The 13,493-nt window shown below is 37.5% G+C and overlaps 1 long non-coding RNA gene across 2 annotated transcripts in view; it reads left to right on the top strand.

Annotated features, from left to right (window-relative positions):
• LOC148185004 (uncharacterized) overlaps positions 1 to 13,493 on the top strand; it is a 46,574-nt gene that overhangs the window by 14,719 nt on the left and 18,362 nt on the right. The window contains exons 4-5 of one of the 2 annotated variants that reach the window (XR_015773973.1): positions 1,160 to 1,291; positions 1,805 to 2,061. This is a non-coding gene — a long non-coding RNA (uncharacterized LOC148185004). Of the gene's footprint in view, positions 1 to 1,159; positions 1,292 to 1,804; positions 2,062 to 13,493 lie in introns of those variants that run through there. The other variant, XR_015773972.1, reaches the window with a different exon arrangement.

The raw sequence follows: 13,493 nt of genomic DNA, 5'->3' as shown, positions 1-13,493 counted from the left end.
AATCCATTTTCTGCAGACCTTGGTAAGGCTTTCATCCAATATGGCATGCCAAGGATGGAATTCCTTGGTGGAAATTCTCCTCCTGCTTCTCCCTGCAGAACCTTTTGTTCATGCTTCTGCCTGTTGCCTAATTGGGAAGCAAGGGCCTATTTACAATGAATTGCCATCTCAGGTAGGGCTAAAGGAAAATTTATAAGTTCAAAAGCAGCTCATAGGACTTAGTTCACATCTCCTCTGTGCTGGAAGACAAGAGAAGGATGAAATTTGCATGCACACATGTGGATGCTTTCACCAAGTAAAAAAATAATACCTGTCCTGAGTTCTTCTCAATTTGAAGCCAGAAGCTTGTATTGACACTTATTTTCTAGGCAATAAATAAATAAATAAATACAATTTTTTGGTCTTCTGAGTTCTGTGCTAAGGGCCATTCGACTTTTCTGAATAACAAAAAAAACACCTTTCATTTTAATTGCCTTTGGTTTTGGTTTTGTTTTGTTTTTTTTCTTTTGCCATATCTTCCAGAGATAGTGTTACAGACATAGAAAGAGAAAAAGACAGTCAGTATTTTTTTTCTCTTTCACATTTCTCAGTTATTTTCCGATGGACACTTAAGCAGCTCCTCCAGCAGGATTCATTTCTGACCATGAGGTTGCTCAGTGGTCCCTGACAGATGTGACACTGCAATCCCCCTGTGCCCTTTCAGGATGCTGCAGCATCACAGCTGAGATTGGCTCTTAACAGAAACTATGTTGATGGTATTAGGAATTGGAATAAGCACCAGTGTGAAAGGTTAGAAGTGTTTAAAGGCAAAATTTGAAATAAATCTTAGAAATTATGAGGGATCTATAATGCCTTTAAGCAGTTAATAGAAATTTAATTTTCTGGCCATCCTCCAGGAAGTGCCTGGATGTTGAATACTTTGGCCTAAAGTTAGATAAAACAAGGTATTTAATCTAAATGATCCCTTGCTCCATTCTTACTATTCTTCTCTCTGCCATTATTTTCTATGAAATTTGCTTGCCAAAACTCTACTGGAAGACAAGATATGGATATTGTAGGTAAGGCTAGAGGAATTATTCATATAATTTAGCAAATCTGATTGATGGCAGAATTTTCCATCAAATAACTTATTTGCAAATTGGTAACTTCCTATTCACAGCTGAAATCCATCTGTGTGCAAAAGACCTCAGAGAAGCTTTATGTGTATTTCCATCTCCGTTAAAAAAGCATTTTGAGGACTCTTGTGGGACTAGCAAGATGAATAGGCTATGTTCTGACCTGCTGCACAGGGGTGAGTTTTATCCTTTCTGACTGGCTAAAATGATACAAACCTTGAATAAAGCACATATTGACATTGTAAGACACCATTAAGGTCCTCAGTGTACCATGGTGATGAACCATGACCAAAGTACTCCCGGGGTTGTAATAATTCATTACTGAAATAGCTTCCTTCTAATGACTAAGGCTGACTGTGTCAGAGAGCTTGGACTTCTAACCCCAAGGCTTGTTATATAGCATTAAATAAATCTCACTTTCTGTTCATTTACCTGCTGTATCAAAGGTCATGAATCATAGCTGACAGCAAGATTTGGATAGGTATCTTTTAAGAATCTCCCTGATTATGGGATGAAGCTGCTGTTAGGCAAACCTGGTCTTGTACTCCCAAAGGGGTGACAGGTACACACTGATGGTACTGAGAAATTCCTTCCCCTTCACAACTTAGCCAATTTTCCTCTAAATATATATTTCATTGCATTTCTAATTCTTATTTTCATTTTTATTTTCCTTTTTATTTTGGAAATAGACAAACTCTTTCATGTGAATACCAACTACCAGAGAACACAGTCAATTCTTCCTCAGTGTGTTTAAATCCATTGATCTTGAACTTTTCAAGCTCTGCCAGGAAGTGGCGTGATGAGAAATGGAGGGCTCATCCTCCCTCAGGCACCACCACTGGGTATTACCTTGGAGCTGAAGGAGGTGGGAATTAGTTCCATTTAACAAAGTAGAAAGTAGAAGGTGGATATCTCCCACCCTGGGTCAGTGCTCTAACTTCTGCATTACAAGAGAAAAGCACTTCATGGAGCACTCAAGCTCCTCTTCTAAATCAAAAGTGACAGCTAGCACCTTATGAATATCTCGGATTTTTTCAGTGTACATTTCATACACTCTGGAATTTTTTAGAGTATTTCTAGTTCAGAAACACTCTGAACTTTCACAGGACACTGGTCTTGAAAGTATTAAGACTCACAGCTTTTGGTCCTGGTCCCATAAAGTTTTCCTGTCTGCATACAACTCCTCTGACATCATTAAAGTTATTGGCAGAAGTGAATTGCATGTAAATCATCACATATACAGACAATGTGAACCTTCCTGACTAAACTACCACCATTTGCCTTTGAAATAAACAGGCAAATAACTATTAAAGGTCTTAAATGTTTATTTGCATTTTTCAAAATGTAATAATCTTCATGCAGTGAAACAGATGGACCATGGAAATTTGTGCATGAAAATAAATAACCCTTTCTCCACCAGTATCTAGCAATCACAAGGCCCAGTGATCACTGAATTTCTCCTATTTTCTTGAAATAGCCATTAAATTAGAGATGATCCAAGGTGGTTTTTTTTTTAATGTACTTCATTTTCCTTTGCATAAGATTAATTTTAATTAATTAATAAATAAAAAGAACTAAAATTTAGAGAGGTCTTTAGAAAATATTTGTTACAAAACATTTTAAGGTGTGACAGTATGATAAAGCAATGAACTAGATTAAAGAGTGAGAAAACCAGGATAAAAGAGTAATTTTTCAATATAGCAAGGACTTAAAGATTAACTTCCCTGGCTTTTGCTTAGTTTATTTAGTAATTGCCATCACAGATGGCAAGTTAGAGAAAGGTGAAGGTGATAGGAAGGTAAAAGAAAAAAGAAGCACAGGGGAATACATGACAAGAAAAGTTATTTTGCCAAAACTATTTCTGATTCTCTTCACAACTGCAGTGTCCAATGTAGATCTGATGACTCTGGGAAAAAATGTCTGAAAAACTAGACCATCAAACATTTTCTGCTCTTCTTTCCAATAAACCAGTAGTTAGAAAATGCCATAAAGAGATGAAATACTCAATTATTCTATTTCCCTCAGAGAAAGTTCAACTGTGTGAATACTCTAACCATTAGGCTCTGACAAAAGGTGAACTGTTGGAAACTTGGTTGGTTAGCTTCTCCCATAACTTTTGGGTAGCTAACATTTTATATACTCCTCAAAATATGTGGGCACCAGAGTATTTCATCTGAGGTTTTGTGAGAATATTATCAACTACAGTAACCTACTCAATACAGGCTTTCATTTTGGAAAGAAACAATGAAACATTTATATGCTTGTTTAAATGCTAATCAGTTTTTGTTTAGCAGCCAGACCAAAATATTAATTATTCCTACAACCTTACTCAAGGACAAAGATCCTGTTGATGAGCTTCAGAGGGACTTCAGCTTACATAAATGGGTTATTAAACAGCAAATGAAATTCTGTGTTGGAAAAAAAAAAATCATAAAGCAGAACCTCTTAAATCACTTTTCAAACCTTGCAGCATTCAAGACTAGCAGCAGTGGATGAAGAAAGGAGCAAAGGCTTTTCTAAAAATCTCTCTTCGATGTTCAGCAGCAGTGAAAACTATATTGGAATTTTATTGGAATTTTATATTGGAATTTATATATGGAAGTTTATATCGGAATGCACAAAAAATAAGGTTGTAGTATTTCAGATCATGTTATAGTCCATGCATGTGTCCTGCACAGTGGCCTGTCCTGTGTGATCTCATCCAAGGTACCATGTGGCATTGGTGGAATATTTCTTCAGAAGGACAAGGACATAGAAAGTCCCCTCAATGAAAAACAAGAAAAATCTTATAAGATTACAATGGAAACAAATAAGAATCAACTCCTTAAAAGGAAAAAATAGAATGAATATTGATTAGGAACATAATTTTTCTCTGTTTTCCCTGACTGATGTTACAAATAAAGAACATTACTTCAGCCTACAATACACCTTTAAAACTTTTGACATACCTAGCAAAAATAAAGTGATTTAAGTGATTTGTATGATCAGTCATCCTTTTTCATATAACAGTTAATTAAATTTGTGATTTTTTTCCATAGAAAATCTGTTTAAGATTCCCAGTTTAACAATATTCTCAAAGAAACATGGCTGTTCTGACTACACAGGTACCTACACCTACAATCACTTAGTTTTTGAATAGAGAGTATGTGTGATAATGACTATATGAAAGAATGCATTTCTTCATAATTATCTACTGCAAGTTTTCAAAATTCCCTTATATGTAAACCTTAAAGCTGGATGTAAGGTTGCAAAAAAATGCTCCTAGATCTCTTTTTCCTGGTCTTGCTCAGAATAGATTTTTCTCTCATATTTGTTTCTGATTTTTACTGCTCTGAGAGTATAATCTAATTACACATTTTGCAGAATAACCCAGTTATATTTTGTGAAAGTAATTAACTGCATTCTCAACTTTTCCACATTCAGTCGTTCAGAAAACCAGCTATGGCTTATTATCAGTCTTTTCTTCACTCATCTTCTCTGGAAATCAGAGGGAGCTTTGCTTTCCCTGATACACATCTTCTGGTCACATTGCTAATGAACAGAAGATAGCCACTGTCTATTAAGGGAATAGCTAATTTTCATCAAGACCCTGGTATATAAAATATTCATTAGAGTTTGAATAAATTGCACATTTAACCATCCAGAAGAGAAGAACTTATTTAATAGCAAAACATTGCACAGACCTGAAATATAAATAATGCTGTGGAACCTGAACACTTGGAAACATTTAATAGTCAGTGAACTATCTTTTCCTCCTGCCATCAGAGATATAAGAATATTATAGCACCACCTTGCTTTACCTCTACCATAAAATTAATTACCTTTCGACTGACCCCATTTAATTGCTTATAAAACTCATCTGACTTTCCAGAATTTTTAGCAACCTGTATGTCATCAACAAAAGTGCTTAGAATAAATTAGCACTCCATCTTTTTTCATATCCTTCATATAACCACAAAATTGAAACTAAATAGATGGCCCATTGCATTTTGCCACAAGCAGTAGATTTATCTCAAAAATACACTGGAACAATGTGCACACATAGGCTCTTTAACATCTTTCTTTTAGAAAGAACCCATGGTCTGCAATATTCTGATACTGTTGAATCATTAGGATATCACTCCATACAGACCACTGTTTTGAACTAAATGATGTTGAGGAATTTGGTAGAATTTTGTGGATTGAATGATTTATAGAAATGGACATTCTTAGCAATTCCATGGAAACATGCACAATGGAAAATAATGAATGGAATGGAATGGAATGGAATGGAATGGAATGGAAGGATAGGATAGGATAGGATAGGATAGGATAGAACAGAACAGAACAGAACAGAATAGAATAGAATAGAATAGAATAGAATAGAATAGAATAGAATAGAATAGAATAGAATAGAATAGAATAGAATAGAACAGAACAGAACAGAACAGAACAGAATAGAATAGAATAGAATAGAATAGAATAGAATAGAATAGAATAGAATAGAATAGAATAGAATAGAATAGAATAGAATAGAATAGTTGAACTGAGCTTAGTTGGAAGGGCCTTCAACAATCATCTTTGTGACGAGTCCAGCTGTTCAGGTCTGATCAAAAGATAAAGCAGGTTGATAATGGAATTGTCCAATGCCTCTAAACACTGACAGGCTTTGGGCATTGACCACACCTCTAGGAAACTTGCTTCAGTGTTTGGCCAACTTCTCTGTGAATAAAAGCTTCCTAATGTCAAGACTGACCCTCCCCGAGGCAGCTTTGAGCCCTTCCCATGCATACTGCCATGGAATAGCAGCTGTCCGGCCAGCTATATAGAATAAGAAATTCACCAAAATGTATTATTATACGAATAATTGTTCACATCAAGTAAACTCACAAACCCCCTGCCCCTCCTCAACCCCCAGCAAATTAGTTGTGTGCACAAAATTTTTCTGGACAAACATTTTGTAACCCAAAATCTGGGAAAAAATTAAAATTCTCTCGGAAGATATAAAATTTTTACTTAATCCCAGTATAAAATACTAGCTATTATTTTAGGTCCCTACAACTTTTGGATATTTAAAAATGAAGAAAAAATCACTTCAAACAACTTTATTCAAAAGCAAATAAAAATGCAAAATTCCCTTTTTTAGATTTATATTTTGAGGGTTTTTTTTTTATTTGTCTAAAAAAACTAATTGGAACTACTGTGACTCTGACTTAAAATTTGACTAAAAATATGACTTAAATGTGACTTAAAATTGCCTATTGACTTTCCATAATTATCTCACTATTTTCTTTCTCAGGATTACATAAGTAGGATTAGTCTTTGACTTACATATTTACATAGTCCATGTTTCTGGTTTTAAACTCTGGTTTTAAAGTACTTGAGCCCAAAACTAGGGAATCTGTTTTAATCCAAACTACCTCCTCATTAGGAAATGCAGTGCAGGGATTTTGTCTAAAATCACCTCTATTTAAATGAAACATTCTGATGCTTGTGGTTCACTTACTTTTGTACTCTGTAAATTGTCAGATCAACATGAAGTTGTATGACAGGATGCTGCCAAATGTATTATTTAATGGAATAATGGTGCTGCCTTTACTGGAGGTGAATTGTGGTTGTACTGGATTTGCATGGTCAGGTTTTGGGTGATACAAGGGTGCCTGGTAGCTGAGAACAGATTTTTTAAGAAGTGGTAAACTGCAACAAATTTTGGACATAAGGTAAATTTTCACTCTTTTGGCAGAAGTACCCTTTGGTTAGCAATGCTGCAGCAGCTTTTGGAGCATGGTCAGAAAGAAATGAGAGCATCCTAGCCCTGGCCCTGACCATGCTCTTCAGTTCATTTCAAGGCAGAAGGCAGAAGACTAGAACTGTTCCAAGTTGACTACGTGTCAGAATCACGGAACAGTCTGAGTTGGAAGGGACCCATCAAGTCCAACTCTCATGCCTGAGTGAATGGTCCATACAGGGAACAAACCTGTGATCTTGGCTTTATTAACACCGTGCTCTGACCAGGTGATCTAATGTCAGAACACAACCAGCTTGCTTTACTTCATCCTTCTGCCTTGAATTTTGAAAACTGAGGAACAAGCTGCTTTTCCCTTCTGGTCATCATCAGGATACTCATGTAGTTTCAAATTTCCAGCAATCCCAGGTACAACTCTAGTTTTTGCAATACATGAGGTCACAGCGAACTTGTCTCCACAGTCACAACAGAACTCTTGCACCCACATTGCTTTGGCTTCCAGAAATCAGGTGTTCCTCTCGGGTGGCACCAGCTCTGACACTGCAGGTCAAGGAGATAGACCTGAGTTGCCGAGTGGTTTAAGTGTGCCAGGAAACCAACCAAGCTATCTCATGAGGGGTAGCAGTGCTATAATTCCCTGGAAATCAGAGTCCTGGAAACTGGTGCACATGACCATTGCTGGTGTCAAGTGCATACTTTTCTCCCTCCAAAGAGTAGCCACATAATTTTGGAGCAGGTGCTGCAGCAAACCACTACACAAAGACAAAAGGAAAGCACAGTAATTCTGTTTATTTAATTCAGGGTATAAGGACCTCACTCTTGTCCTGTCCATCTCACCCCTGGACTGCCCCTTCCCACTCCTCAGTCTGATAATGCCTGATGGCACTTTACAGGCACAGGACCCCAAGGTAAAAGAGAAAGAATTTAGCAGGTGCCAAAGATCCAGTCAGGAGAGGGGCAGGTAGCTCTGGGATGGCTCAGTCTGACTCATAAGGAAAAAAGACAACAGAATTTCCTACTCCATTCCATCTGTGTGCTCAGACACAGGAATACAAACACAAACTTGCTCCAGTCATGCCCTATCCACTTCTCAGTGACAAGATATCACTGCCCTGACCTTGTCATATTTCCCTAGAAACCAGACTGACTTTTGTCTGACTCAGTTTATTTGAAGTCTTCCCAAGGAATGGGATTGGCACACGATAAAGTGCTTGGGACATCTCTGGAAAAACATACCATCATGCTAACATAAGTGTCAAGATGAATCATCTCCCACAGAAGGCTTTCCACAGCCCACACCACTGCTCAGGTGATGAGCCACGCTCCTCCTTCGCTCTGAATCAGCGCCTCGGCACACACTCGCGGTAACTGCAGGGGCAGAAAGCAGCACAGACAGAGCTCTGGGAATATTGATCAACTGGGACACAGCTGTGCCTGGGCCTGGCAGCCAGCCCTCTGAGGTCCCACTGCGTCTTTGCTTCTCATCTTGTGGAACCATCTAAGCCATTCTTAAGATCATTCCTTTGGCTTGTCCTTAGAGTCCTCATTCTTTGAACTGCTATGCTGGAGAGGAAGAGAATTTCCTGCCTGTGCCTCACCGATCTTGACTTCCAGCTAAAAAGCTTCAACAGGAGAGCAGGGAGTCCTGAGGAGCTGAGGTTGGGTCCCTTCTCTGCAGCATCAGAGTTTCTGAAGAGTTAATTTGATTCAGTGGAGGTCTTGATGACTTTCATTGCATATTCATCACAAGGCAGAGATGGATACCTAATATTAAGGAATATTCAATATTAAGGAAGCCACATGAGTTTCAACAGAACTAGTAAATAAAATTTGCCTGGCAAGATTTTACTGTGATTTAGCTCCCCTAAGTAAAAAGCATATAACTTCTTCCCACTCCAATTACTTCATTCTCTTTAATTACATGGGGAAAAAAAATGTAATTCCATATATTTTCTTTTAATATATTGATACCTTGAATTTTTTTTGGTTTCCAGTCTCTTTTTACATAGTAAAGAAAAAAAACACCCTTGTTTCACTTGTTTTCCTGCAATTTGTCATATCACATTTTTACTGTCTTTGTTCTTAGAAATAATCTTGCTATTTTTAATCTCATTTATTTTTTTTAATACCTTTTGTCACACATCTTTTCATATCTTTTTTGTTTGTTTGTTTTTATCATAAGATGTCTACGCAGCATTCAAGATAAGGATTTCTCATTGACTTATGTGGTGACCAGAGTTAAAGAGAGAGAAAGAAAGGACACTTGTATTTTTAGAAAGTTATATATTAGCTGTTGCTCAATGTCTTTAGCTGGACAAGTCAGGAGCCATGGGGGCAGATTTTGAGATATCACCATTTTCCACTACTGAGAATCTGGACCCCTTTGTGCCCTCTAATTATTTCACAGCACATGTGAAGCTTCACCATGTGATTTGGAATTGGAGTTTTAGTTGCCATGCTAGCACCATCACTGTTTTTTTTAACTTTTCCCCCCAGTGGATTTTCATCTCACAGATAGACAGGAAAGTGGGGAGGGGAGCAGGGGAAGAAAAAAGAAAAAAAGATCCTTTTTAATTCTCCATCTGCATGGGGCCACAAAAATGCCATAAACTGAACACAACAGACTGAAAAACAAGTGGGAAGAGATTATCAGAAGCCTGGCAAGAGGGAAGTGCAGTTGGTGGTCAGGTGAAGGCTGCTTTGGAGGATAAGCAATTTGTGTGTTATCAGTGCAGGAGAGAGAACAGTAGCTCCCTACACTGAAAGGAGATTAAAAGTAACAATAGTCTTTTCTGTACACCATAGGCCAATCTGTTAAATGCAAGGAAAGCTGAGAAGCTGCTTAGAGCTGATGGTTGTTTAATTTACACCTGCACCCACTTGAACTGTGTAAATGACATGGTGCTTTTCAGAACATATGCATGTTTCCATGTGGCACCGGTTTGTGAAACTGTGCCCAGCTAATCTAACAGCACAAGATCTGCTGTGAGTATAAAAGACAATGCCTCTCTCTCACTCTGGGTAGCCTTCTGGTTCCAGAAAAGAATGAAGAAAAATTATTTGGCTTTTTATTTTGTTGTTCTTGCCGTTGTTCAGGGTTTTTTTTCTTTTAAAATCAATAGTAATGGCTAGCTGACAGTAAAAAGTGGGGTGTACTACATAATAAAGGCCAAAGCAAAGGTGACCTCCTTTGCCAGAGAAAAAAGTTAGGAAATTCAAGCATTGGCTCAGCTCAGACCAAGATAATTAACACCCTTGATGAATCGCTGTATCACATGCACTATTTTGGAAGAGGGTGATGGAGGAGCACTACAGTCAGGTAGCCAAGACAAGAGTTAGGAGACAGGAATATAGGATGGGGCTTTTTTGCTGCTACTGATTTTAAATCAGCATATATGCATAGATATGAGTGATTTTGTATAAGGAACGTTACTTCCTCTGGCTCGAAAGGTACTAAGTAGATATTATTGATATTATTGGACAGAGGTGATGGAATTTTGTTATTCCACTTGCAAGGCAGCTTCACAAACGTGGCTGGATACTCAGTTGTGTGAGCAGAAAGCTCTGTGCTCTCTGAAGGTCTTTTGTTAGCTAAACAATGGCACAGGGCAGACCCAGAAACCTTTCTGCTGCTTTCCTTGCTGAGTCACAGCATTTCTCAAAGTGCAGGCTTGTAAAATGTATGCCAGTATATACTAATTACTCATAATTTAATAATTGCACATTGTCTTTTCTAGCTGAATAATTGATTTCTCATTCCAGCTGTTCTGCTGACTGTAGTGTATGTTACAATTACTGTTCACAGTCTGCTCACTGTTTTTATCCTGTGCATGATGGATGTTGCATGATGGCTTCAGCTCTGTTAGTTTTTTTTCTTTCTACTATTGTATGGGGTTTTTTTCACAACCACTTTTGAATCAAAAGAAATTTTAAGAATTGCACAACAGTTGCATGAAGCAGAGTTTAACCACTGATTATCTCATCATCCATTAACACAAGATCTGGGATTCATTTCCCCTACAGTATCCAAGTCCGCATTCTGCCAGTAAATCCTGGAGTAGCTCTGAAGAGGAAACACATTCCCTGTCACACACATATATGCAAACATGCATTCTCCTTCCTTTTGAATCAGAAAAACATTTTTCTTTATAATCAGCTTAATATACAAGTTTTTTTCAAATAGAGTCACCAAACACATAAGGTTGGAAGTATTTTCAGTTATATTTTTTCCCTCTCTTTCAGCAGTGTCTCATTAAGAAAAATCTGTCGTGGTTGTTTGAGTGCTTTGATTGGTTTTTTTATTATTAAATCTAGTAAGGTTTTCTCTCTGCTTAATGCAAGTAAAACATCTGATACTTGATATATTCTCTTCCTGTCTGTGAGCCAAACTCCATGACAAATCCTTTTGTCAATGATATTCTGACACTTCTTTTCATCCAGGCTGTCATCATCTATTAAATTATCATCTCCATATTCTGGGTATTTTAGTCAAACAGGAAATTCATCCCGTGACATCAGGAGCTGGAGTCTAGTGGACTGTCTGGCATATGAGGTCACTTAAAGCATTTCTAAATGGAAGAATTCTGATTTTCTGGCAAAATATTTCTTTTTTTTTTTTTCAATTTTCTGTTGCTTCTGTTTTTCAGGAAAAAAAATGAAAAGATTCACTCATAAAAATACTTTTTTTTTTTACAAACCCTTATCTACTTTATCTACTTATCTACCATTATCTACTTTAAAAAAAAAAGGAAAAAATGTTAATTTAAGTCATGCATTTTTAAAATCATGGCTTATTTAAGTCAATGGGAAATTTGCATTCACACCTAAGACATCAATGACAGTAAAAAACTGCTTCCTTAATTATATAATTGATAGAATTTCTTATAAAGGAATAACAGAAATTGTGAACTTCATCCTGCTGATTGACACTACAACCATCTTCAGAATTACTTACATTTAACTGTATTCTGGAATTGCTTGGCTCTTGTCTTGCCTCTGCAAAGAAAGCAATGCTGCTCATAGAGAACTTATCAGAGATGTTGGAATTAAACCAGAAACACTCTGATTCCATCTAACCTTCAGAAAATGCAGGTGCCCTCAGTGTCTGATTTTATATCAACCTCTTAAAACGAGCCACTGAAATGTGTCTCTTTTTAAAACTAAGAAATCTGAGAGAAAGCTTTTGCTATGGGGCACTGTTGCTGAAACCAGACTAAAGCAGGGTTAATAAAATGAAGGCACCAAACACAGAAACAAACACACTTGTCATGGTTTGCTCGAATCTCTCTGCGGCACTGAAGCCGAGTTGGCCACATGGCCGCATTAGCCATTCCATCAAGGTCAAGATTACCAAATGAGTTGCTATGGGAAACAAATTACTGAGGTGTCAGCTGGAGCTGAAGCTTTAGATATGAGGGAACTTTACCCATTATATGCTTGAAAGATTTCCGGAACAACAGAAGCTGGGGAAGAGCATACTGGTAATAACAAGACCGGGAAAGCAGATGTTTCACTGACCTTTGCTCCGTGCATTCGGACTCCCCATTTGCCAGCATGCCTGAGTGGACCAGAAAGGAATTGCAAATAAGGTGGGCTCTCCTGAGGCACAAGTAAATAATTTTTTAAAAAATACAATATCAAGTGCTGTTTTCAGGGAGATAGGTAAAAGAAACTCAAAAGCTCCTGAAACCACCTGGGACTCATGCCCTCCTATTAAGGATGAGGAGAGACAGCTCACTTTTACTACAGCATTAATTTCAGGGGAAGGAATTGAAAGCCAGAGAAGGGGCAACTTGCCATGGAGGTAAACCCTGCACCAGAACCAGTTTTAGTCACTCTGCTCACTTGATAAATGGTCACTGTGAACATGACCTTGGCTGGAATTGTCTGGTGAAAGAGAATTGGGAGGACTGGACCTCCTATCCAATGCTGACATTCATCTTTGTGAAGGCACTCTGCTGCACTTGACCCCAGGATGCTTAACTCCAGATCTGTAGGAACTGGAATATTTTGTTTCCACCAAGCATTAATTTTGACAAAATAAAAAAAAAAAAAAATATGCTTAGTTATATGCAGGTTTGTTCAGAAAAGTTTGGGTAAATCTCTCTCCTAGTTTGAGAATGCTGATCCAGCTGCTCACTCAGCAGCTATGGGATAGTTTGCAGACAGTGGTGCTATCACCAAAAATAAAATTAAGAACCTTGTCTTTATCACATATTTGTTTAAATTTTCTCATCCATTTACCTTTTTTCCCATTGAAAATTTTTACATTATCTATCCAGGAACAGGAAAGGAACTTCTTCTTCTCTAGTGAGATAGAGGAAGAAACATCTGCTCTTGAGACTCACATTGGATGTGACTACTGGGTAAAAAAACAGGCATAATTCATTTCCATTAATGAACACATTTTACTGCATACACAACAGATAAAAATCTGACCTACTATATACTTGACTTCTGGATATTTTTTGCAGGGACAGTCTTCAGCCAATTGTTCCTACTATGGCTTTACATTTGAGGATTCTTTTTTAAATGTGTTAGAGATGGGTCTGGGAGAAAGAATTAGGCAGAGACTTCTGTTTGTTAATACCTTGCATCATTTCTACACACTCTGCCTTACTAAGAAATCTTGAAAAGAGACATGTTTGGTTAAT

This window comes from Pseudopodoces humilis, chromosome 1 (genome assembly GCF_049639895.1).
Source record: "Pseudopodoces humilis isolate 2021_Gansu_Grassland_sample_001 chromosome 1, ASM4963989v1, whole genome shotgun sequence".
Classification (NCBI taxonomy): Eukaryota; Metazoa; Chordata; class Aves; order Passeriformes; family Paridae; genus Pseudopodoces; species Pseudopodoces humilis.
Note: the sequence above shows the minus strand (reverse complement) of the source record. Positions and strands in the feature narration are given on the sequence as shown.